The sequence below is a fragment of the Pelobates fuscus genome, chromosome 2 (assembly GCF_036172605.1).
Source record: "Pelobates fuscus isolate aPelFus1 chromosome 2, aPelFus1.pri, whole genome shotgun sequence".
Lineage (NCBI taxonomy): Eukaryota > Metazoa > Chordata > Amphibia > Anura > Pelobatidae > Pelobates > Pelobates fuscus.
In genome coordinates this window covers 339,541,500-339,566,959 of record NC_086318.1, presented here as the reverse complement: position 1 = coordinate 339,566,959, position 25,460 = coordinate 339,541,500, and positions in this window count along the sequence as shown.

The following is a 25,460-nucleotide window of genomic DNA, read 5'->3' as shown; positions in this document are numbered from 1 at the left end:
TCTGTATTTGTAGCGAATAAACCACTTATTCTTGCTATGTCTAAATCTGTAGAAGAGTTAAAATGAAACAATCTAACAGTAAAGTAAGTATGAATAATATTCAGATTAATATTTGTAAAAATAATATTAATAAAATTAATTTATTTAAATTTCTGTTTGCTACTTATCACTTTCAATTTTGCCCATACTAAATTATTTTTATTATCATTACTTTTATTGGTTTTTTACAAAGTGCCAACTCAGCACTGTACAATGAGTCTATGAGACATATAAAAAAACTTGAACTGATAAGTATACAATTTAAGGAAATAAACAAGTGGTAAAGATATTGGTTATTTTGCTTAAAATCATAGAATGCATGAGTATTGATAATATAGTCTGTTAACAGTATGTAACTACTAGAGCAGGGGTGAATTAAGACAAAAGGTAAAATGTGATGGGAAGAGGCATTTCTTGATTAGATTATATACCTTCAGAAAGAATAAAACAAAAATAAAAAAAAATCATAACTATATAAGTAAAGCAACATGTACGTCTGCAAATGAGCTTGTCCTTTGTTAACACTGGTTATAAAAACCTAAAACAAATAAAAAAATAAAAAAATTGAAAATATAAAACAAAATCTCCATATATGACACATGAACATTCTAACTGCTAAACAATGGGTGATGCTTTGCGTTTCTGCATGTAAAACACTCAGATCACTAATATAATATTAAAAATGAAGTATACATCCTCTATAAAACAGCACGTTTAGTATTCTGAGGTATCTTCAAATCATTTTTATTTGGCATAAAACCTATGGAAATATTGTTCAAACAATTATGATACACAAAGAAAACATGCTGTTTTATATAACAGAATATTTGAAACAATAATATAACAATTGATGGTATTAACCCCTTAACACCTAATGGCATACCATGACATGACATGACATAATAAGAAGCGATTTGCCTGACCCGTGGTTCTTAAAGGGTTAATCTGTGGTTAATATAGCAGTTGCCCTGGCCATGTTGTTTAGAGAAAAAATAAATGCAACCTATCCGCAGGCTATATCCATCACAGCACACACGAATAAACACACGGACAGTCTTCCGAGGGCTTTGCCTTAATGTGTCCTAATATGTTGCCTTATGGGAGTTATGGGAAAAGGGTAAACTGTGGAAATATAGTGACATTTCAGTCTGGCGTATACTGTTTTATAAGTGATCTTCTCATCTCTCCTTTTCCTCTCCTTTTCACCCTCTCTTTTCATCCCATGGGAATTGCCAGCATTGAAGGAAGTCCTGTGTTAATTTCCATCTGACTGTCAATCTCAGCCCTGCCTCTATTATCAGCGCTAAACCAGGACTGTCCCTTGTTTGAATGGGCTACTGATCTCTATCTTAGAGACTATGAGCTGGCCCTGCCTTGAACCTAACTGCGAGGGAAAGAAGAGGGGAGAGGGAGACATGAGCGAGAGAGAGAGAGAGCGAGAGAGAGAGAGAGAGAGGAGCTGATACAGTTTGGTTTCTTTTCTTATTTCCCTTTCTCTGCTGTTCAGCCTTTTGTGTTAGCTTTCAAAAATGCTGCGTTTGAATGGCAGCTTGTCACAGATCAGTTACCACCTAAAGCTGCTTGGCAGAGAGAGGTGACGGCCCAGGAAGGGATCTAAGTGGGGTTTATCACTGCTTCTTTCCGCCTCGTGAGCTCCTTGACACAAAAGGAAAGGGTATTAAAGATCTAAAGCAAACCCAAAAGCGTGAAAGCTCCTTATAGGCTGCAAGATGTGGATGTGACTACATTTTTAAATATTTTAAGTTTATGCTGTTCATTTCGTCAAATAACCAGGAAAGATTTTTGTTGTAGACATAAGTGTACGTTCCACTTGAGTGCGATTTTAGAAAAGGGAGTCCCAAAAATATGTGCTTGGAATATTTCATTAAAATGTTAAAATTGTCTGCTATTTTTTATTATAGGCAAGCACACAGCATTTATTAAAAAAGGCTGACAATCGAGTATTCTGCTTTTGTTGATAGTGAGCTTTGAAGAAACTTCACATAACATTTCCACATAATCTGCTGAATTAGATAGCCGAAATGTATTTGTTTATTTATGCAGTTGTTAATCTTGTGATGGTTTATGCATCAATGTGTATAAAAATGCATTATTTTCATCACACTGTAATTGTTCTGCTTTTTTGTAAAAAGTAAACATTCCACATTAACATTTTTGTTACATTTTGATTGCAATATTAAAATGGCTCTATCTAATCAAAACCACAAACTATGAACATATCATTTAAAAAAAAAAATAACAAGATACTTGATTTCATGATGCTCTCAAATGGTTTACTTTACTGTACATTAATATATTATATGATTAAAGGACACTCCCAAATATTTTTAGCTTAATGTCAATTGGGTGCATAGATAATACCTCTCATTGTTCAATTCTCGGCCATTTAGTAGACAAATCCCTTTGTTTATGCAGTCCTAGTCACACTTTCCCTGGCTGAGACTCACGCAACTTTGGCTAGAATAGGTCTATTTTTTAAACTTCCATTATTGCAAAAAGTGTTTAATTTATATCATAACGTTAATATTCTGCTAGAACCTAAAGGAGCCTCCTGCGTGTGATTACATTGCATTTAGCAGAGGAGGGGATAGAAACTTCTAAATAAACACAGTGTGCTGCAAGATCTGATTGAAAATGAAAAAAACGTTTTTATGATGGCTGTGTGTGTAACATCGAAGGGTAGCACCACTATGGCTGTGTAAACAATTTATTTAAGTCCTAAATTGCTATTTGATTAATGAGACTGCAGGGGCATGATCTATATACTAAACCTACTTTGTTAAGATAAAGTTGTTTTGGTGCTTAGCGCATCCCTTCAAATATTTTTTTCAGCCTGGCTTGTGTGATATACATTTTGCTATTGCTTTACCCATTCAACCCAATTCCTTCCTTAGTAAATATAAATTTTAATCAGAATTATTATGTATAAAGTATTATGCCCCTTGCCAGCTATTCTGCTTTTCTCTGAACGTCTGTAGCAAACAAAATAAAAAGGAAGACAAAATAAAACCATGGCTTTTTATTCTAACTGTATATCAAGCCTTTGCTCAACACATCTTTTCAAAAGTGATAGTTTGGGAGAATTTTCAATATTGTAGAGGTGTTTGTATTATGCAGAAGAGGCATCAAAACACTTCCCCTTTCTTAAAATATGTGACCAATTATCTAGGTCACATCTGTACCTTCAAGAAACAAGTGTGAATCATTGTGACAGGACAAATTAAAGCTGCTACAGGTAGAAAAATAAAGCGATAGATTATAAAGGCAGAAAAGCCATAGTAAAACTGATCAAATAACACATTCCCAATAGCTCTATGAACACTCCTGGTTTAAATAAATAGATGTATAGCAGACTAGCTAGAATAAAATATATATAGTAATATTAGCTATTGTGGTCCACAACTTTAAGGTTAAATATTAATAAGCATATTGGGATATTAGAAAAGATATCCAAAATATAACAGCTGTGTGAGCTAATATTTTAAACTGATATCTGATACAACCTGTGTTTCCTTAAGGTTTATTGATGACAATTATTTTATTATTTAGTATTTACCACATTCCTATTCTTTCTGGGCTAAAATATGCTAGGAAGCATGGAAGCAGAGATTTATGGGAAATTATCTTATGACATCACTTTGTTAAACAAGGTTGTGGAATGAAGGTGCTAAGGCAAACTAGTATTAACCTTTTTTTTATTATTATTTCACAAATAAAACATACATTCAGCCTGAAATATCCCTTCAACCTTTTAATCTTGTAATTTCATCAAATGTCTTTGTACTTTTGTTGAAATTGTTTGATGTTTAATAAAATGAAATCAAATTTGAACAATTTCCCCTTTCTCCTAAAACTGTCCATGATTTTACATTTTTATTTTTGTAAAAGTGGACTTTCAGGGGAGGGACAAAATTAAGGAGGCACACAATATCACAGCTCCAACTCAGCAAAAGATGTGCAGCCATTTGACTATATATAGCAGTAGATAATACCACACAGGTCCCAGAAAACCCCAGAGGCCCATGAATGGAAGCCTCCTAACCTTCCCTTTGGCTGCAAGGACTGCAGTGAAAATCTTCTATATCCTCTACCCCGGTCTGACAGGAAGCTGCTTGCTGAGAGCAATAAATAGATTCCTGTCAGACTGGTTATATGATCGAGGAGTGCCTTTATTGTGGTCTGCTCGGCCATGCTGCATGAATTGACTGACAAGAGGGGAAGCAATGTGCGCTCCCCTCCTACCAGTCGCCCGGACATTGTGCCTTATGGTTGTGTCAACCCTGACTGGATCCTGTGCTCTAATAAATCTGTCACTCTTGCTATTTGAAATTCAGAGTGATATTCAAATTTAAGGTCAAAGTAGCTAAAAAAAATTCCAAGTCACCTATGCTACCCATTCAACTACTCTGGCCTTAAATTTGAAATTCACTTTAAATTTGCTTTGAATTATCACTTTGGAGCAGAACCCTGATAAATTATATACTTTATGATTTTGCTATTTGGTAATTGCATTTTTTTTCTATGCTGGAAAAGGTAATGAGAAATGTACTTCAGGCAGCTGTTTTTAGATTTACCCCAATGAAAAAAATGCATGTGTTTTCATTAGGGATTATCTAATAAACTGTGATTTCTGTTTATTTTTAATTTGTATCCCTTTAAGAATGCCAATTACATCGTCCTGTTGGGTGATTCCAGGTATGGGCTTTGTACTCCACCAAGGGGGCACCACTTTCCAGCCCAAGAAATCAGCTTTTCCCATTACATGTCCTGTCCACAGGATAGTTCAGTGTTTAAAGTTTGGAATGTGCCTGGATCTACAGGAGCATAGTGAGCTTCAGAAGCTAAGCCATGATGCAAACTTGCCTTTTCTCCTTGTATCATTATGAACCTTACTAATGTCCTTCCGTCTTCTAGAGCCACTTGCAGTGAGTTTTTCTTGTAAATATTTTTTGTCATGACTGCTGACCTATACCATCCCCACATTGCCCTCAATAACACACGTGACACATTCTTAAAGTGGATAAGGGCAATAGCTACAGATTTTATTAACATAGCCTGTGGCGAAAATAACCTCACCACTGGGTTTTGGAGAGGACTAATGGCCAGCCTTTTGCCCAAAGACTATGGGCCCTGCAAAAAGACATGTTTAAAAAGTGACTTCCATTGGAAAATGTGCCTGTTCCCCTCCCCCTTTTTCCTGTACTATTGTTCTCCAGCAGGGCGTTGTTCCAGGGACACTGCCAGACTAGTTGAAACTGGCTGCTTAGTCCCTCTTCCATCTCCCATCAGCCCTTGCTATTGTTTAACCCCATGGCGATCCAACTGTATTTGTGAGAGTGCTTTCCGGACATATTGAGCACTCAGATCCAAGCTATCTGGGGATATGTTGGACATATAGGATAAACATTGTATTATAAGAGTTATGTATTTTTATGTGGTTTTTGTAACAGTTTTTGACTTAAGATAATAAAGTTACCACAGCCACTTAAGCCAATTATCTCCAGGATAGAGGAGGAGATAGACCGGCCGCACAGCCTAAATCTGTGGAACTGTTTTGGGCATGAAAGCTAAGCTTGCGGTCGGTCAAATATGACTTCCAGGAATTTCATGAACCCCTGCTCTGATCTGGGTGATTTTTGGATATGTTGTTAACCCAGACCAGGGCTATCCATGGATGTATAATGGACATATGCGGTGTTTTGGGGTGTTTTATGTGTTTTGTGAAAAATCTGTTTTCTGCCTGTGGGTAATTGAGTTAGTCCATTGTGTTTGTTAATTGTATCACAGGCAGAGGGGAGGGTTTGTGTACATTATCTGGGAGTGTCTATCTGTACAAACCTGTTTTGATTGGCTTTGTAACTTTGTATCCTGTGTTCCACAAGGTCGACGTGGGTGGTAACCTTGTGGGAAAAACCTATATATAAGAGGCAATAAACCCTCAGACTGCTGAGTTCCTGTTTTACCCTCAACATAGAGCCTCGTCTCATGTGTGGGGGAAAAGGCTGCATCTACACTGGGGATTGCTATATGCTGTATACTCCCCTGGCTATAATCACTAAGCTCTTTTAAGAGCTTGTTCCTGCTTTGCTCTCTGAAGGAAGAGAGGTTCACCCACTGGAGCCTGGAGCCTTGTCATAGGTCCAGGGTGGGGAGGAGATGGCGACCCCAACCAAGCTGTGGCGGTTCGTGGGGTCTGCAGTACTTATGGTGTCGAGTGGAGTGCTTGGAGCCCTTGGGAAGCACTAGGAGCATCCATCAATGGAGGTACCCAGTCGGGGTGCCAGGTGATCCGTTACATAGCCATTTTAACAATGTCCAAAACTCTGTCAGCCGTTGGGCGGTTGCCCAACAAACTGTCCCCCCAAACCTCTGTTCCATGAGCCTCAATAGCCAGTTACTTGCCATCAGCTCCATGCAGGCTGTCAACAAAGTATCTCAGCTTCTTGCTCCCTTTTCCAGCTGCGCTGTCCAGGAAACCCGCCAAGCTGTGACAACAGAAACAAACAACAAGACACCAAGAACACAACACCAGAACTAGGACGGGAGGGTGGGAAAACAGTCAGGGTCCCTCAACCGATCCTGCTGACTGGTAAGTCCCCTCCCTGTCTCTCCACAAAACCCTTCAATTTGCAACATGTGTATTATCTTTAACCCCTTAAGGACACATGACATGTCTGACACGTCATGATACCCTTTTATTCCAGAAGTTTGGTCCTTAAGGGGTTAAGCCAGCCCACAATCATGGGCAGCAGCCATGCTCCCCTTTCCCTAGCTGTCCATGGGGAAACTTTATTCCGTTCTCTAGGGTTAAGGGCATTCATGTCTAATACTGACCAGGAGCATACTGACCAGGGCTGCAGTGTTTCCATACACTAAAACAGAGGGTCACACACCAGTTTCCATTTACTTAACAATTTAGATTTAGACTTGGAGAATAGAGGGCATCAAAACAGTCTGTGAATCTTGGTCCTCCTACAGTCTATTAAAGGGTTACTGCACGCATCATACCCACTACAGCCTTTTAGACCAGTTTGCCATCTTACCTTGGTCACTGCTGGATGCTGAGCTTCCTCAAGTGGCCAGTGATGTGCATTTGATTTTTGAAGAGCTGCAGAAGCTGGAAGTTGATCCCACTGTCCATTCATTAGCTGAAAGCATTAGTTGCAATGCAATCCTGGGTGGGCGTAAAGCAGCCAGACGCTCTGTAGATTGAGGCAGATCGGCATGGGTGTTCAACTCTAGGCCCATCCCTTCATGTTAGGACCCATCCACCTCTTTAGGCTCTGCCTCTCATGATTGGCGCCGGCCGGTAGAGCTGGAAGGCAAAAGTAACAAGCTGACAAGCTGTTTGAGAACAACATGCCAAGTGCATTGTCAAGGTTATTCAGTTTAGTGAGAATTCCAGGTGAATTTGAAGTGAATTTCATTTTTAAGATCAAAATAGCTACACTCTTAGTTCAGCTACACTGGCATTAAATTTGAAATTCATTTTGAATTCACTTTTAATTCTCCCTTTCGGAAATAACCCTGTGTATATGTTCCCTATTTCATTCAAATACTAGGGGTGGCTATAACAAGAGCTCATTGCAGTGCTAGATTCAATCTGCAAGAATAGATCCAAAGTAATGGATATTAGATATATCCATACTTAATATTCATACCTCTTAGTGAATGTATGTGGCTAATAATGCCCTTTTTAGCCAAATACATTTTACAGCTGACATAAAAATGTATAACTACACTGGACAAAATTATAAACGCAAAACTTTTGTTTTTGCCCCCTTTTTTATGAGCTGAACTCAAAGATCTAAGACTATTTCTATGTACACAAAAGGCCTATTTCTCTAAAATATTGTTCACAAATCTGTCTAAATCTGTGTTAGTGAGCACTTCTCTTTTGCCGAGATAATCTATCCACCTCACAGGTGTGGCATATCAAGATGCTAATTAGTCAGCATTATTATTGCACAGGTGTGCCTTAGGCTGGCCACAATAAAATGCCACTCTGTATTGGGGGGTGGTATGGGGGGGTCTGAAAACCAGTCAGTATCTGGTGTGACAACCATTTGCCTCACGCAGTGCAACACATCTTCTTCGCATAAAGTTGATCAGGTTGTTGATTGTGGCCTGTGGAATGTTGGTCCATTCCTCTTTAATGGCTGTGCAGAGTTGCTGGATATTGTCAGGACCTAGAACACACTGTCGTATATGCCGATCCAGAGCATCCCAAACATGCTCAATGGGTGACATGTCCGGTGAGTATGCTGGCCATGCAATAACTGGGATGTTTTCAGCTTCCAGGAATTGTGTATAGATACTATTAACATGGAGCAGTGCATTATCATGCTGCAACATGAGGTGATGGTAGTAGGCACAACAATGGGCCTCAGGATCTCATCATGGTATCTGGTATCTCTGTGCATTCAAAATGCCATCAATAAAATGCACCCACTGGCGTACATAAGGCGACCAGGTATGTACGCCAGTTTGCCTCTTCCTGAGGGGCCCAGGAGCGTTAACGGGCGGTGCGCGTGAGATAGCATTCTCCCCTGAGCGCTCTCTGCCCAGGAGGATCAGTGCTCCCTCGCCGCCTGCAGGACCGGCCGCCCAACAGCCCCACTGGACTCCAGGGAATCCCCTCAGCACTCCCAAAGTTAGGGAGGCTGGGGGATTAAATTTAAAAAAAATATAAGAGTATATGTATATGAGTGTTAGTGTGTGTGTTACTTTTTGTGTGTCAGTGTGTGTGTGTGTGTTACTGTGTGTGTGTGTGTGTGTGTCTGTTACTGAGTGTGTTAGTTGTGTGTTTGTGTAGGTCTGTTATTGAGTGTGTCTGCTAGTGAGGGTCAGTGTGTGTGTGTGTTAGTGTGTGTGTCAGTGAGTGTTACTGCGTGTGTCTGTTACTGAGCGTGTTAGTTTGTGTGTGTCTGTTAGTGAGTGTGTGTTTGTCAGTGAGAGTGTATGTTTCGTAAGTGAGTGTGTATGTCTGTCTGTCAGTAAGTGTGCATGTGTGTCTGTCAGTAAATGTGTGTGTTTGTTAGCTAGTGTGTATGCATCTGTTCGTGAGAGTGTGTGGTTAAAACCCCTTCAGCACTTACCTGTCTCCAGCGCCAATCTGCCTCTCAGCTCTGAATGAGCATGCGCGGCAAGAACGGCGTGCGCATTCAAACCGCCCATAGGAAAGCATTACTCAATGCTTTCCTATGGACACCCAGCGTCTTCTCACTGTGATTTCCACAGTGAGAATCGCGGAAGCGCCTCTACCGGCTGTCATTGAGACAGCTACTAGAGGTTGGATTAACTAGAGGAACTTGGCACCCAGAACACTTCATTGAGCTGAAGTGATCTAAGTGCCTATAGTGGTCCTTCAAGTGTATGTATCTGCATGCAGTGGAGTACATACCGTGGTAGCAGGGGTTGCAGCCCTGCAACCCCTGCGACCAGGTGCCCGGCGCCATGTAGAGTAAACGCGCCATGCGTTTAGGTGCCCGGCGCCATGCAGAGTAAACGCGTGGGGGGGGCCCACAGATCAATTTTTGCCCCGCGGCCCCATGGATCGGGTGTACGCCACTGAATGCACCTGTGTTCGTCCGTGAAGAGCACATCTCTCCAAAGTGCTAGAGGACATTGAATGTGAGCATTTGCCCACTCAAGTAGGTTACGAAGACCAACTGCAGTCAGGTCGAGACCCCGATGAGGACGACGAGCATGCAGATGAGCTTCCCTGAGACGGTTACTGACAGTTTGTGCAGAAATTCTTTGGTTATGCAAACCGATTGTTGCAGCAGCTGTCCGGGTGGCTGGTCTCAGACGATCTTGGAGGTGAAGATGCTGGATGTAGAGGTTGTTATACATGGACTGCAGTTGTGAGGCCGGTTGGATGTTCTGCCAAATTCTCTGAAATGCCTTTTGGAGACGGCTTATTGTAGAGAAATGAACATTTAATTCATGGGCAACAGCTCTGCTGGACATTCCTGCAGTCAGCAAGCCACTTGCACACTCCCTCAAAACTTGCGTCATCTGTGGCATTATGCTGGGTGATAAAACTGCACATTTTAGAGTGGCCTTTTTATTGTGGCCAGCCTAAGGCACACCTGTGCAATAATCATGCTATCTAATCAGCATCCTGATATGCCACACCTGTGAGGGTGATGGATTATCTCGGCAAAGGAGAAGTGCTCACCAACACAGATTTAGACAGATTTGTGAACAATATTTGAGAGAAATAGGCCTTTGTGTACATAGAAAAAGTCTTAGATCTTTGAGTTCAGCTCATGAAAAATGGGGGCAAAAACTAAAGTGTTGCGTTTATCATTTTGTTCAGTGTAAATTTTATTTAATTGATTTCTCTGTACATCACATGTGTGTATGCAAAGTACCTAAGTGTGAATCTGCTATAAGGTATTATAGTATTTCTTGTTGATTTCCTGTTGCTCTAATTTGCACAGTAATAAGCATTAAGTTATATTTTTTTTTATTCTTTAATTTTACAGTTGACAACATAATTCCCTGCACAGTTACAATATCTGCATCTGAGGGTAAAGGTGTATGTCCTCTTTAACAACAGTTATGGTTAATTTATTTCTGGTGAGCTTTACACCCACAGGTTAGACAGAACACCCTCCCTGCAGAGTACACAACGCGTGATTACAAATTGATTTTTTTTTTTTTTACATCTTCTCCCTTAGTGACAACTATCTCTGACTCGCCAATACATAATATTCTCATATTTTAAAACTCCTCAATATACTTTGTCCCACAGCTACACCAGAGGCACTGGAGGTCCCTGCCTAACTGTGTAACAGAGAGTATTTTACAGCCATATTTGAAGTTGTATGTGATACTAAGGATAACGACTTACGTCATCATGATTCTTTTGGCATTAGATAAATTATCTCCTATATATCTAAATATAAAAAAGAATGGAACTCCAAATATGATAATTGGCTCAGTATGGATCAGTTGGGGGATTCTAAATTACAACCAGGGGCATGGCTAGATGACAAAAGACCAGTGGCTAAAAGTACATGTTATGGCATCCCTCACAAATATTGACTTAAGACTCTACCAAAACTTTCCATTTAGAAATGCCACACCAGCTGTATCAACTCTACAAAATGTCGTATTACGCCTTCACTCAGAGCATTAACCCTAAAATCCCATTGTTAGACTCACTGCATTAAACCTTTCTCCTTTATTAATACCATCTGACATGTAATTAACCACACCTTTATTATATTGTTATATTATTATATTATACAAAGTGGAACAGTCCCTGTCAGCTGTGTAATTGGAGGTATTATTAATCTATTTCTATATTTTTCAATATTTCAGTAGACTTAGAGCTCACAATGAACAACAAAACTAAACAAAGCACTTTTCAAGACCCCACTACAGCCTGGGTCAAACTTCCAAGAAATGCCTCTTTTTACAGAGCAACACAAACAACCAATGGGAAATTTGAAATACGATCTTTTTTGAGGACAAAGTCAGTTAGACCACAACTCTGGATAGAATCCTTGGCCAGATGGGTCCATGTAGAATATTAGATAACCATGATTATTATATAGCATACTCAACCTCCCTGTCTAATAAAGTGAACATAAAAGGTGTGGCAAAACCGACCTCGCCACGTGTCCTTGGAGGGGGCTGCTTGCCCGCCTCTTGCCTTTGGACTATGGACCAGACTTTATGTGAATGTGTTAACCCAGATAGCTATACCCTGGAGCCTATTCATATAATGAAAGACTATGGGAAAGACTTTAGCTCCATGGCAATTGTACTGTGTGAATAGGATCTGCGCGCTATTCGGTAGTTTTGTGCTCTCAGATCCCAGCTATCTGGGGATATGTGAAATGTCTGTGTGTTATGGATAAAAAGTAGCTTTCTGTATTTGTATTTTAAAGTGTTTTATGTCTTTCTGTAACCATGTGGTTAATGGAGTCTGTCTCTGTGCTGGAGATAATTGGATTACTTCTCCATCACAGAGAAGGCTCTGTAAAAAACAGTCTGAGCTGGAAAGCTAGGGGTTTTAAAAGATACTTTACTAACTTTTGAACCCCTGGTCTGATCCATGCCATTTTTAATATGTTGTTCCCCTGAATGGATTGATTGTGGATATGTATTTTTATGTGAATGTGATGTATGGTTTTAGAGTTAGGAAAGTTGTGTAAAAGTATATTTTAAACTGTATGCATAATGGGATTATGTGTCACACTAAGGGGAGGGGATGTGTGGGAGGTAACATCTATGTCATTGGTTCTTTTATGCCTCCCCCTGGGTGTGGCTTGTATGTGTGAGTTGGAAATAAAAGCCAGGCTGGATGAGCCAGTCCTGAGTTCCTGTTTTACCCTCAAAGTGAAGTGTCGTCTCATTATTGGGGGAAGGATTTATCGCATGCTGTTCCAGTTGACTGCTAGGAGTGTAAGCCTATTCGTATGGTTCCTTTTCAACTGTCTACAGCATTCAGAGGCTTGAGAGCATTCATATGCTTCTCAGATTCGGTGATTGTGGTGTCTGCCAGAGTGCTTGGAGTCCTCAGGAAACGCTAGGAGCATCCATTAACGGAGGTACCAAGTCGGGGTGCCAGGCGATCCGTTACAATTGGTGGCAGCGGTGGGATCGTTCCTACAACCAGAAGGACAGCTACAGGTAACACCATCCCCTGGATTTACAAAGTGAGGGCAACGCCAGTACCCGTACAGCGTCCCCACCAGCAGTCATGTTCTATCGATATGAAGGCGTAGATTTTGATACTGAGGTACTGAGAAGAATAGCCAAATATGGCCCGAATCCACGGAAGGAGATTGTTGATGCAGCTGTGCAGCAACTGCTTCAAGAGAACCCGAGGTCACGTGATCTTGAGCACGATTTCATCCTGTTAATGGTGAGACATGGTCAAGGAGATGAGGTAGCCGATATCCTCCTCCAACACAAACCAGAGAAACCCAAAGTAGAGGACTGCATGGAGTGGTACTGGAAAGGCCCCCAGCAGGCAGGTGGAGATGGGACCGGGGTCTCTCTACCGGCCCTACAGGGATGCTGGGCAGTCGGCCCATATCCCCAGCGGCAGTGTGTGTCCCAGGGAGCAGAAGGTGCAGTCCTTCCTCCCCAGCGGCAGTGTGTACCCCAGAGAGCTGATGGTGTCGTCCATCCTCCCCAGCGGCAGTGTGTAACCCAGGGAGCAGAAGGTGCCGTCCTTCCTCCCCAGCGGCAGTGTGTACCCCAGGGAGCTGATGGTGTCGTCCATCCTCCCCAGCGGCAGTGTGTAACCCAGGGAGCCGAAGGTGCCGTCCTTCCTCCCCAGCGGCAGTGTGTACCCCAGGGAGCTGATGGTGTCGTCCATCCTCCCCAGCGGCAGTGTGTGTCCCAGGGAGCAGAAGGTATCGTCCTTCCTCCCCAGCGGCAGTGTGTAACCCAGGGAGCCGAAGGTGCCGTCCTTCCTCCCCAGCGGCAGCGTGTCCTGCAGGGAGCAGAGACAGTCAGTCTCGCACCCCAGCAGCAGGACAAGAGAATGAAAGGGGAGACAGCTGATATCCCTTTCCACCAGCAGAGAGAGTGGCAGGGAGAGGAGCCTGCTAACCCCTCTCCCCAGCGGCAGTTCACCGTCCAGAGAGAGGAGCTTGTTACACCCTCTCTCCAACAGCAGCCTAACCCACCAAGGGGAGATGTTCAGCCCCACAACTGTGCAGATAGGACCGTAGTCTCTGCACTTACAGCACAAGGGGTAGGGACGGTCGGTCCTGTCCCCCAGCCACAGAGCGGTGTATCCAAAGGGGAGACAGTCGGTCTCTCCCTCCGGCAGCCGAGCTATGCACCTAAAGGGGAGACAGTCAGTCTCCAGCAACCAGGCTCCAACCAGACTACTCCCGTGGTAGTGCTGGCACCAGGACAGAGTACCGCTGGCCTCTGCCCCCTCAGCAACCCACCAAGGCAGCCTACCAGTCCCACACACAGCCGTGGTAAGACACCTGGACATGGACCAGATTCTCCCTTACCCAGGTGTAGTAACCGTTTATTGTGGGTGGGCTGTACTGCTGTTTCTGTTTTGTGGGTGGGCTGCTGGACTAACCAGGGCACTGACCGGCAGGAGGTCAGATACCCTGTTAGTCTATTTGGAAAAGGGGAGAAGTGTGGCGAAACCGACCTCACCACGTGTCCTTGGAGGGGGCTGCTTGCCCGCCTCTTGCCTTTGGACTATGGACCAGACTTTATGTGAATGTGTTAACCCAGATAGCTATACCCTGGAGCCTATTCATATAATGAAAGACTATGGGAAAGACTTTAGCTCCATGGCAATTGTACTGTGTGAATAGGATCTGCGCGCTATTCGGTAGTTTTGTGCGCTCAGATCCCAGCTATCTGGGGATATGTGAAATGTCTGTGTGTTATGGATAAAAAGTAACTTTCTGTATTTTAAAGTGTTTTATGTCTTTCTGTAACCATGTGGTTAATGGAGTCTGTCTCTGTGCTGGAGATAATTGGATTACTTCTCCAGCACAGAGAAGGCTCTGTAAAAAACAGTCTGAGCTGGAAAGCTAGGGGTTTTAAAATATACTTTACTAACTTTTGAACCCCTGGTCTGATCCATGCCATTTTTTAATATGTTGTTCCCCTGAATGGATTGATTGTGGATATGTATTTTTATGTGAATGTGATGTATGGTTTTAGAGTTAGGAAAGTTGTGTAAAAGTATATTTTAAACTGTATGCAAATGGGATTATGTGTCACACTAAGGGGAGGGGATGTGTGGGAGGTAACATCTATGTCATTGGTTCTTTTATGCCTCCCCCTGGGTGTGGCCTGTATGTGTGAGTTGGAAATAAAAGCCAGGCTGGATGAGCCAGTCCTGAGTTCCTGTTTTACCCTCAAAGTGAAGTGTCGTCTCATTATTGGGGGAAGGATTTATTGCATGCTGTTCCAGTTGACTGCTAGGAGTGTAAGCCTATTCGTATGGTTCCTATTCAACTGTCTACAGCATTCAGAGGCTTGAGAGCATTCATATGCTTCTCAGATTCGGTAATTGTGGTGTCTGCCAGAGTGCTTGGAGTCCTCAGGAAACGCTAGGAGCATCCATTAACGGAGGTACCAAGTCGGGGTGCCAGGCGTTCCGTTACAATAGGGTTCTACTGACTAACATGGCTCATGCCAGTCTTTTTGTTGATTGTTTTCAAAGTTGCGTTATATTGTACGTGATCAATAAAATGCTTCAGATGTGTCACACCTTAAATAATGTACAGTGGATATGGGAAATCTAATCTAATAATGAGGTTTTTTTTCTCAACTAAAAGCTAGCTGAAAAGGTATTCATAATGACATAATGGTACTCAAATCTCTCAGCTGGAAGAGTGTACTTGACAGATATAGTGATACAGTTGGATTACAATTGATGTCTTACTCTTATGTTCTAACATTGACCCTGTAATGGGGTTACAGTCATTGGAATTTTGTTGTTCTCTGACCCTCTCCTTCCACACGAACAAGCTGAATTGATTCTTGAGTTCATGCAATTTATCCTCAATCACAATTATTTTCAGTTTAATGACAAGTTTTAATTGCAGACTAGAAGTATGAAAATTGGGTGAGTTTTGCCCCTTCCTATGCCAACTTAATAAACCAATTTATGAGTTATTGGGAATAAAAATATATTTTGAATAGATGGCATTGGAGGGGGCACCTTGCCTTTTTATCAATGACATTCTTATAATGTATAAAGGCTCATAGAAAGATATAGATACCTTTGTTTCATATATCAATAGCATTGATTGGGGCTTATCTTTTACTTCCAATAAACAAAAATATTCTATTGAATTTGTAGATTTGCTTTAAAGTGATGGTCCAAAGTATGTCAAACTCAAAGGCTAACATGGGCCAAATAAACAAGTTTAAGTTTATGTGGACGCAAAAAAACAAAAACTTCAGTTTTCATTGAAACGTATGGTTTACGTAGAAAAGTACAGTATAAATAAAGTGATACTGGACGTTCTCACACTCGTAGGGCTTCAAAGTAAACAAGAGAGTGGATTTATCTTAAGGAGACGTGCATTTGTATATAACCAATGTTTCAGTCCAACTACCTTGACATTTTATGAAAGGTTTGGTAATGGGACTGACATGGAGAATGGATGCTGCTGCACAGCTGTAAAAAACAAATGACAAAATTGATTTTGAAGTCCTATGAGTGTGTTCTTCACTTTGGCTGAAATCATCAAACTTGATGAACTTAGCCAATCCAATGCTTTCTCATAGGAAAGCAATGGGAGGCTAGGGTTCATGTGTGACCAAAAGCTGCACGGCCAATCAGTATATCCATGGGGATTGTTCAGCACCTCCATGCATACCCAATCTAATAAACTGTCCACAAATCCAATGCATTGCCCCCAAATCCAATACACTGCCATCCTCCCTCCACTCTAATATACTGCACCCTACACCCTATCTAACACACTGCCCTTAATTTAATACACTGCCCCCCTCCCTTTATTCTAATAGAACTCACTGTCCCCACTCCCACCACTCTTATTTAATACACTGCCCTACCTCGCCCCAATTTGATTCACTGACCCTCCCTCCCCCAAGTTAATACACTGCCCTCCCCCAATTTAACACACTGCCCCTCCCACCACTCTAATATACTGCCCCTCCCTCACCCAAATTAATACACCTCCCTCCTATCTCCAGTCTAATATACTGCACCCTCCACCCTATCTAATACACTGCCCCTTAAAGGACAACTATAGTGCCAGGTAAACAAACACGTTTTCCTAGCACTATAGGGTTATTAGGTCCCCCCACCCTCATGGCCCCCCTCCCGCTGGACTGAAGGGGTTAAAACCCCTTCAGCCACTTACCTTTCTCCAGCACCTGGCTTTCTCAGCGCTGGGGACCTCTCCTCCTCCTGCAGACATCAGTGTCGAAGGCGCATGCGCGGCAAGAGCCGCGCGCACACTCAAACTTTGCTTTCCTATGGACATCCAGTGAGAATCGCAGAAGAGGCCTCTAGTGGCTCCCTCCCTGGCTGGATTAACCCTCAGTATAAACATAGCAGTTTATCTGAAACTGCTATGTTTTCAGCTGCAGGGTTAAAACTAGAGGGACTTGGCACCCAGACCACTTAATTGAGCTGAAGTGGTCTGGGTGCCTATAGTGGTCCTTTAATCTAATACACTGCCCCTCCTCCTTCCACTCTAATTGAACTCTTAATCTAATACACTGCCCCTCACTGCCCCCACTCCTACCACTCTAATTTAATACACTGCCCTCCTCCCTCCACCAATTTAATACACTGCCCGCCCCCCAATTAAAAACACTGTGCCCTCCCACCACTCTAATACACTGCCCCCCAAGCACAACTCTAATACACTGCCTCCTCCTTCCCCCAAATTAATACACTACACAGGAAGGTCCCCCAAGCCCCTCTTCCCCTACGTTAAGATAAGCCACCCATCCTCCAGTTCCAGCCCTGCTCTTCTCTGCAAGCAGACCAGATGCTCCTCTGGCACTGCGAGCAGGAGGAAAGGGGAGTGGCTGACAGACGGCCACTCTGCCTTCTTGCAGCCGTGGGAGGGATGACAAAAAGCAGAAAGGAAATATCTGTTTGCAGCCACAGCACAAAGCGGCCCCAGGGCAGGCGGGCGGCAAATATATTCATTGGGGGACGCTTGCGGCATGCGGGCTGCAAGTATGACATGCTTGGTCCAGAGGGAAAGTCCATTAAAACGTTTCAGAAGAAGGTGGATACCTTGAGGTGGGTAAATAATGCCCATATGGACAATGTTTCCGCATTTGTAGGAATTACATATTAAATAGATTTTGAGGAGGAGGCTTTTTATTCAACCCATAGGGTTTTGGAGAAGGGTTATCATCCCAAGTTTAATAAACAAGCATATGAGAAAGCCATTGCTTTGGGCTGAAGTCAGCTAGTCGACCCTCTAGGAATAGGGAATTGTGATTCATTTACCCCTATTTCAGCTTTACATTCAACATTTCATAATTAAATCTTGGAATTTTATTTTCTCTTAGCACTAGGGATGTTAGAACAAAGGGTCTATATTCTTTATGGTTTCTAATTGTTTATTTGACCATATTATTGAGATACTTCATGAATATTGGCCCATCTTAAAACAGGATCCTTGAATTAGGTTCAGTATCCCAAAGTAGCCCAGGGCTAATTTTAGTAGAAGCAAGAATCTTTAAACTATTCTGGCTCCTTCTAGGTTCCTGATTCTATGTAATACATCTGGTAATATTAGTACCCATAAGAATGGTAATTTCCGGTGTGGAGGTATTAGATGCCTTAAGCTATTGAAGTTCAGCGTTTTACTTCTTAATTTCTTGTTTTTGTACTTTGTTTCATTTATTTGTTTGTCAGACAGATTTTTTATTTTTTAGACTTTGTGGATATTTCTTATGCTGCAGTATAATGTCCACTCCTGAGGTGATAAGAGCCCATTTGTGGTGAAGAGCGGGTTGTTACTTTTTAACCACAATATACTTTTTATTACAGTGTTTATATATTTTCACGATCTCGGTTACTAAGTGTTTCATATGTATTACAATTTGCACATCAGCATTACTCTATCATTGCAAAATAGGAATATATGAATAAAGTATAATTGTTGTTATTTGTTCTTTTATTTGTGAATATCAAATATATGTTTAGTTTTGCAATCTATTTATGCGCATCCACTATCTCTAATTTTTATGTGTTTCTCTATATAAAGTCGCTCAGCATGGATTGCTGCTGGTTAATAACTAGTATTTTTATAGCGCCTTTCTCGCAGTGGGACTCAAAGTGCTTTTTAGTGCATGCTCTTAGAATTAACCAAATCAGTAGCTGAATTGTAATAGATGTTATTATTATTTGTGAGACCTACAAATCTAGTTTATTACTATGGTAAAATGACCCCTATACTGGAGTGACATGATAAACTATGATAGATGATGGATGATAGAAACTCTAAACATAAAAATAAACCACACAAATAAAATGACAAGGAGCTCTTTTAAACTTGTGGGCTTGATGATGATGATGAAGTTGGGAATTTGAAAGTTCCTGTGGATATAGTTTTATCACCTTTATCTGTAGAAAGACTCTGCAGGCTTACAGATGCCCCTCTCCTATTAATCTATTGAGTTACATTTCCTAAGAGAAAGTCATTTAACCCCTTAGTGATCTCTGACGGTCCTGAACTGTCATAACGGTATTATGTACTTACCGGATTGCCGTTGTTCCCCCCGGCAGCGATCAACTGTGCTCCCGGTGTGGGGAGACTGTCTGCAGTTCAGGCAGTCTCCCCATAACGAATTAGGACCACTGGGGCCAAGTGATGGCTCAGAGCAGTCACATGGTCACAATAGGTGTCCAAGTATCTGCCTGCGGGGGAATGCCTGTGCAGACAGGCATTCTCCCTGCTGCTGTACAATCAAAAAAAAATCAAAAATGTTAATGGTAATTAATAATAATTATATATGTGTATATACAGGGCCGGACTGGCCTACCGGGATACCGGGAAATTTCCCGGTAGGCCGCCAGCCCTGGGGCCGCTTTGACATGTGGCTGCCTTAAGACCTGTAAAAAAAAAAATTCTGATATCATATGCGGCCGCGCGGCTGCACGGCTGCGCGGCCGCAGCCACAACCACGCGGCCGCAGCCGCAGCCACAACTGAGCCGGCGGCCGCTGCTGCTTACTTTGCCATACTTCCTGTCAGCCGCCGGATGTGAGCGTCAAATTACGACATGACGTCACATCCGGCGGCTGCGCGGCGGCGGCTCCACAGAAACTGTCCTGCCTCGCGGTCTTTCTTCCCTGAGCTGTTTGAAGTGGAACGGTAACGTGGAAAGTAAAGGTAAGAATAAAGGGGCTTGGGGGACCTATTGTATTATGTATTGAGGAGGGGGGACATTAATGTATTGGAGAGGGGGGGGGGTCATTGATGTATTGGAGAGGGGGGGAGGGGGGTCACTCATTAATGTATGGGAGAAGGGAGGGGGGGGTCACTCAATAATGTATGGGAGAGGGGAGGGGGTCATTAATGTATTGGAGAGGGGGAGGGGAGGGGGGGTCAGTCATTAATGTATGGGGGAGGGGAGGGGAGGTCATTAATGTATGGGGAGGGGAGGGGGGGTCAGTCATTAATGTATGGGAGAGGGGAGGGGAGGTCATTAATGTATGGGGGAGGGGAGGGGGGTCATTAATGTATGGGGAGGGGAGGGGGGTCATTAATGTATTGGAGAGGGGGGTCACTCATTAATGTATGGGAGAGGGGAGGGGGGTCATTAATGTATGGGGGAGGGGAGGGGGGTCATTAATGTATGGGGGAGGGGAGGGGGGTCATTAATATATGGGGGAGGGGAGGGGGGTCATTAATGTATTGGAGAGGGGGAGGGGAGGGGGGGTCATTAATGTATTGGAGAGGGGAGGGGGGGGTCATTAATGAATTAGAGAGGAGAGGGGGGGTCATTAATGTATTGGAGAGGAGAGGGGGGGTCATTAATGTATGGGGAGGGGGGTTATTAATGTATGGGGAGGGGGGTTATTAATGTATGGGGGAGGGGGGTTATTAATGTATGGGGAGGGGGGGTTATTAATGTATTGGGGAGGGGGGTCATTAATGTATGGGGGAGGGGATCATTAATGTATGGGGGAGGGGGGGTCATTAATGTATGGGGGAGGGGAGGGGGTCATTAATGTATGGGGGAGGGGAGGGGGTCATTAATGTATGGGGGAGGGGAGGGGGGGTCATTAATGTATTGGAGAGGGGGGTCACTCATTAATGTATGGGAGAGGGGGGTCATTAATGTATGGGAGAGGGGAGGGGGGTCATTAATGTATGGGGGAGGGGGGAGGGGGTCATTAATGTATGGGGGAGGGGAGGGGGGGGTCATTAATGTATGGGGGAGGGGGGAGGGGGTCATTAATGTATTGGAGAGGAGAGGGGGGTCATTAATGTATGGGAGAGGAGAGGGGGGTCATTAATGTATGGGGGAGGAGAGGGGGGTCATTAATGTATTGGAGAGGAGAGGGGGTTCATTAATGTATTGGAGAGGAGAGGGGGGTCATTAATGTATTGGAGAGGAGAGGGGGTCATTAATGTATGGGGGAGGGGGGTCATTAATGTATGGGGGAGGGGGTCATTAATGTATTGGGTAGGGGAAGTAGGTCAATAATGTATTGCGGGGAGGGGGTATGTAATGTATTGCGGGGAGGGGGTATGTAATGTATTGCGGGGAGGGGGTATGTAATGTATTGCGGGGAGGGGGTATGTAATGTATTGGGGGGAGGGGGTATGTAATGTATTGGGGGAGGGGGGTATGTAATGTATTGGGGGAGGGGGGTATGTAATGTATTGGGGGGAGGGGGGTATGTAATGTATTGGGGGGAGGGGGTATGTAACGTATTGGGGGGAGGGGGGTATGTAATGTATTGGGGGGAGGGGGTATGTAATGTATTGGGGGAGGGGGTCATTAATGTATTAGATAGGGGGGACGGGAAAGATCTAACTAGGGAATTTGAGATGAGGCAATGATTATATTCGTGACATTTATATTTGTGGCCCAATGAATATTATATATATATGTGTGTGTAGAAGGAAATGTAAATAGAGGGGGCTACAGGGCTGAGGGAATTATATTTGTAATATATTTATTAGGAACTGTGGAGGGAAGGGGGTTGGATGAGAGCATTAAATATTATAGCATTAAATATTATATTTATGGGGTAGGAACTGTATTATATATTTTTGGTTTAGTGCAGGGGTAGGTAACCTTCGACACTCCCTTTGTTTTTTGACTACATCTCCATTAAGGCTTGCAAAGCATCATGGGAGGTGTAGTCCACAACATCTGGAGTGGCAAAGGATGTCTACTCCTGGTTTAGAGCATAGGTGTATAACCATTTGGCTTCTCCAGGCCAAAATAACCCCTTAAACTCTTAAAGGATAACTATAGTGTCAGGAAAACAAAGCGGTTTTCCTGACACTTTAGTGCCCTGAGGGTGCCCACACCCTCAGGGTCCCCTTTCCGTGGCGCTGAAGGGGTTAAAATCCCTTCAATTACTTACCTTAATCCAGCGCCAGGCTCCCTTGGCGCTGGTGACCTCTCCTCCCTGTCTGACGTCAGCTCCCCCGTCTGACGTCGCAGGAGCCGAATGCGCATGGCCGCGCACGCATTCAAAGTGTCCATAGGAAAGCATTTCTCAATGCTTTCCTATGGACGCTCTGCGCGATGGAGGCGAAATGTGCCTCCAGCGTTGCAGATGCGCCTCTAGTGTCTGTCCGGAAGACAGCCACTAGAGGCTGGATTAACCGCAAATGTAAACGTAGCAGTTTCTCTGAAACTGCTATGTTTACATGTGAAGGGTTAAAACCTGAGGGACATTGCACCCAGGCCACTTCATTGAGATTAAGTGGTCTTGGTGCCTATAGTGTCCCTTTAACTGGACTTTGCCACGTCTGTGGCTGTTAGACTGTTTTTTTTATTAACTAAATTTTGCCTTGCATGTGGATTTTAGACGGTCATTTATTAGCTGGATTTTGACATGCCAGTGGCTGGCAGACTGTTATTAACCTATTATATAAAAGTTCATTGTTTTGGTGCAGAAGGAGGCCCTCAGAGGCACTCTTACCTCAAGAGGTTAAACTGTTCTCAAATGGTTTAACCCATAAGTTGCCTCCAGCGCTGGTCTCTACTCGTCCCCTGGCAGCATCTGCCATCAGAATTTTTAAATTCAGGAACCGCGGAGTGCTGCCGGGGGAGGCACCACTGATTGGCTGAGAGCGCTCAGCTTTCTGACAGAACTCCGCTCTTCCTGAATCTCAAAATTCTGAAGCCGAATGTTGCCAGGGGAGGAGTTTAGACAAGCACTGGAAGCAAAGTAGAGGTAATCCCTACCGGGGGCATCCTGATATCCAAAAAACTTCATTTAGATGAAGTTGTGTTGGTGCCTGAAGTGTCCCCTTGAAAATATTTTACTTCATTTGTAAAGTACTGCATTGTGATTTATTTCTTCTAATTGTTGTACCAGTACCAGTGAGGTGATACAGAAACAACCTGGACTCTGGAATATTGCTGAGGCTGAGATTTTAGACCTGCACAGAAGGCAGATCACAGGGTGAGACGTCATTTAGAGAAATATAGTGAGAAAAACTGTTATATGTATTATTTTAAACACGTAGATCATGTTTGTATAAGTGAAAAGAGGATGTTGAACAACTCGTGCCAATACCTTATTTGGCTCAATATGATGCATATCATCAACAACTTGAAAATTCTACATTCCAGTTGTACTTGCAATGCAGGGTTTGCATGTATTATTCCAGGGCTTGACAAACTTCTGTAGCCTTGAGGAGCCAGACCAAATCAGGAGCAAGAGAAATGTAACATCCGTAAAGTTTTATAAAATACAATCAAAAAACTTAGGAGCCAGCAGCAGCAATTTTAGAAGCCAAGGCTCCCGGGATTTGTCGAGCCCTATGTTATTCTATTTATCTTTACTTGCAGTGCAGGTTTCACACATATTCTCCTGTTGATCTCTACCTGCCGTTGCAGTCTTTCATTATTCAGTTGATCTCTACCTGCCGTTGCAGTCTTTCATGTGTTATTCAGTTGATCTCTACCTGCCGTTGCAGTCTTTCATGTGTTATTCAGTTGATCTCTACCTGCCGTTGCAGTCTTTCATGTGTTATTCAGTTGATCTCTACCTGCCGTTGCAGTCTTTCATGTGTTATTCAGTTGATCTCTACCTGCCGTTGCAGGCTTGCATGTGTTATTCAGTTGATCTCTACCTGCCGTTGCAGGCTTGCATGTGTTATTCAGTTGATCTCTACCTGCCGTTGCAGGCTTGCTTGTGTTATTCAGTTGATGTATACCTGCCGTTGCAGGCTTGCATGTGTTATTCAGTTGATGTATACCTGCCGTTGCAGGCTTGCATGTGTTATTCAGTTGATCTATACCTGCCATTGCAGGCTTGCTTAAATTCTTTGCTTGATGTCTGCCATATAGTATTGCGTTGATCTATACCTCAAATGCAGGGTTAGGATGTGTTTTTCAGTGGATTTGTTATTCTCTGTATGGTTAATCTATAATTTATATGCTTTATGCTTTTTACCTTGCATTGCTTAGTCAAGCCTTACTTGGTTGAAGTATATAATGCTTTTGTACATTGACTTAAAAAGTGCCTGATGGGTTCATAAAACATTTTTAATACCAGGCTTTAGCCCTGGCAAGCTTTTATTTCTGAATATATATCAGAATTTATTATTTGGCTTAATTGGGACATGTTTCAGTCTTTATCATTTTCAAATGACACAGCGGACAATTTAAATCAATTTGATTAGAATCACCATTCTAATCCATCCACTCCCATAGTTTGGGATTCTGGATCGTTTTGCCCATGGTTCAGGTGTAATAATGTGTTTTGCAGCTGAATCAAATATATCTTGTTTTTTTAGTGATTGCCATGGATAAGAAGGGTGAAAGTAAAAGAAAACAGAAAGGTGGAGCAGAAAAAGAACGTGAAAAAAAAAAAACTGTTAGAAAAAGATGCACACCAGTATCAAAAAGTCAGTAGCTTGTTTAAGATAGTGGAAACAAAGCATGACTTACCACCCGTATCTCCACATGAATACATTGGCGCTAGCTGTAGCACAGCAATGCATAGCGCTATGCAAAGCACTGTACATTTGGATATAGATTCCGATGCAGGTGAAGATATTCACCACCGTATTGGAGTTCCTGATGAGGGAGAAACTGATGAACATGAAGAATCCTTAGCAAAAGAAGATATTCCAGAAGTAGTTGGCCTTAAGGAGGGCATGTCTGACACAGTTGATGATAAAATGTGGTTTATCAGACCAAAATCTGAAAATTTAAATTCCTTCCTATTGTTTCATCCATGTCAACCAGTTGTCCTTTCTTTTAATTCAACAAAGTTATATCAGAGGAGGGATGGAAAGAAGCGTCACTGGTTGACTTATTCACATGGACATGGTGCCTTTTTCTGCATGGTGTGTCTAGCTTTCAGCAAAAAGACAGACGACAGTGCTTTTATTGATGGTTGCTTTGATGAAAAGCACATGTACCAGAGAATTGAAGAGCACGAAAGAAGCAACCTCCACAATAATAGCTCTGAATCCTTTTTGATGAGGTCAAAGAATATGGACATATCTAGTCATTTCTTTGAGAAACAAACAACAGCCAGAAAAGAGGAAGTGAAGAGAAAACGTGCCATCCTAGAGAGGATAATTGAAACCATAAAGCTGATTGGAAAAAGAGGCCTAAGCTATCGGGCAACAGCTGAAGCAGCATATACGTTGGATAATGAAAAGTTGGACCATGGAAACTTCCTGGAGATTTTGCTACTCTTAAGCAAGTTTGATCCCTTGCTGAAAAATCACCTTG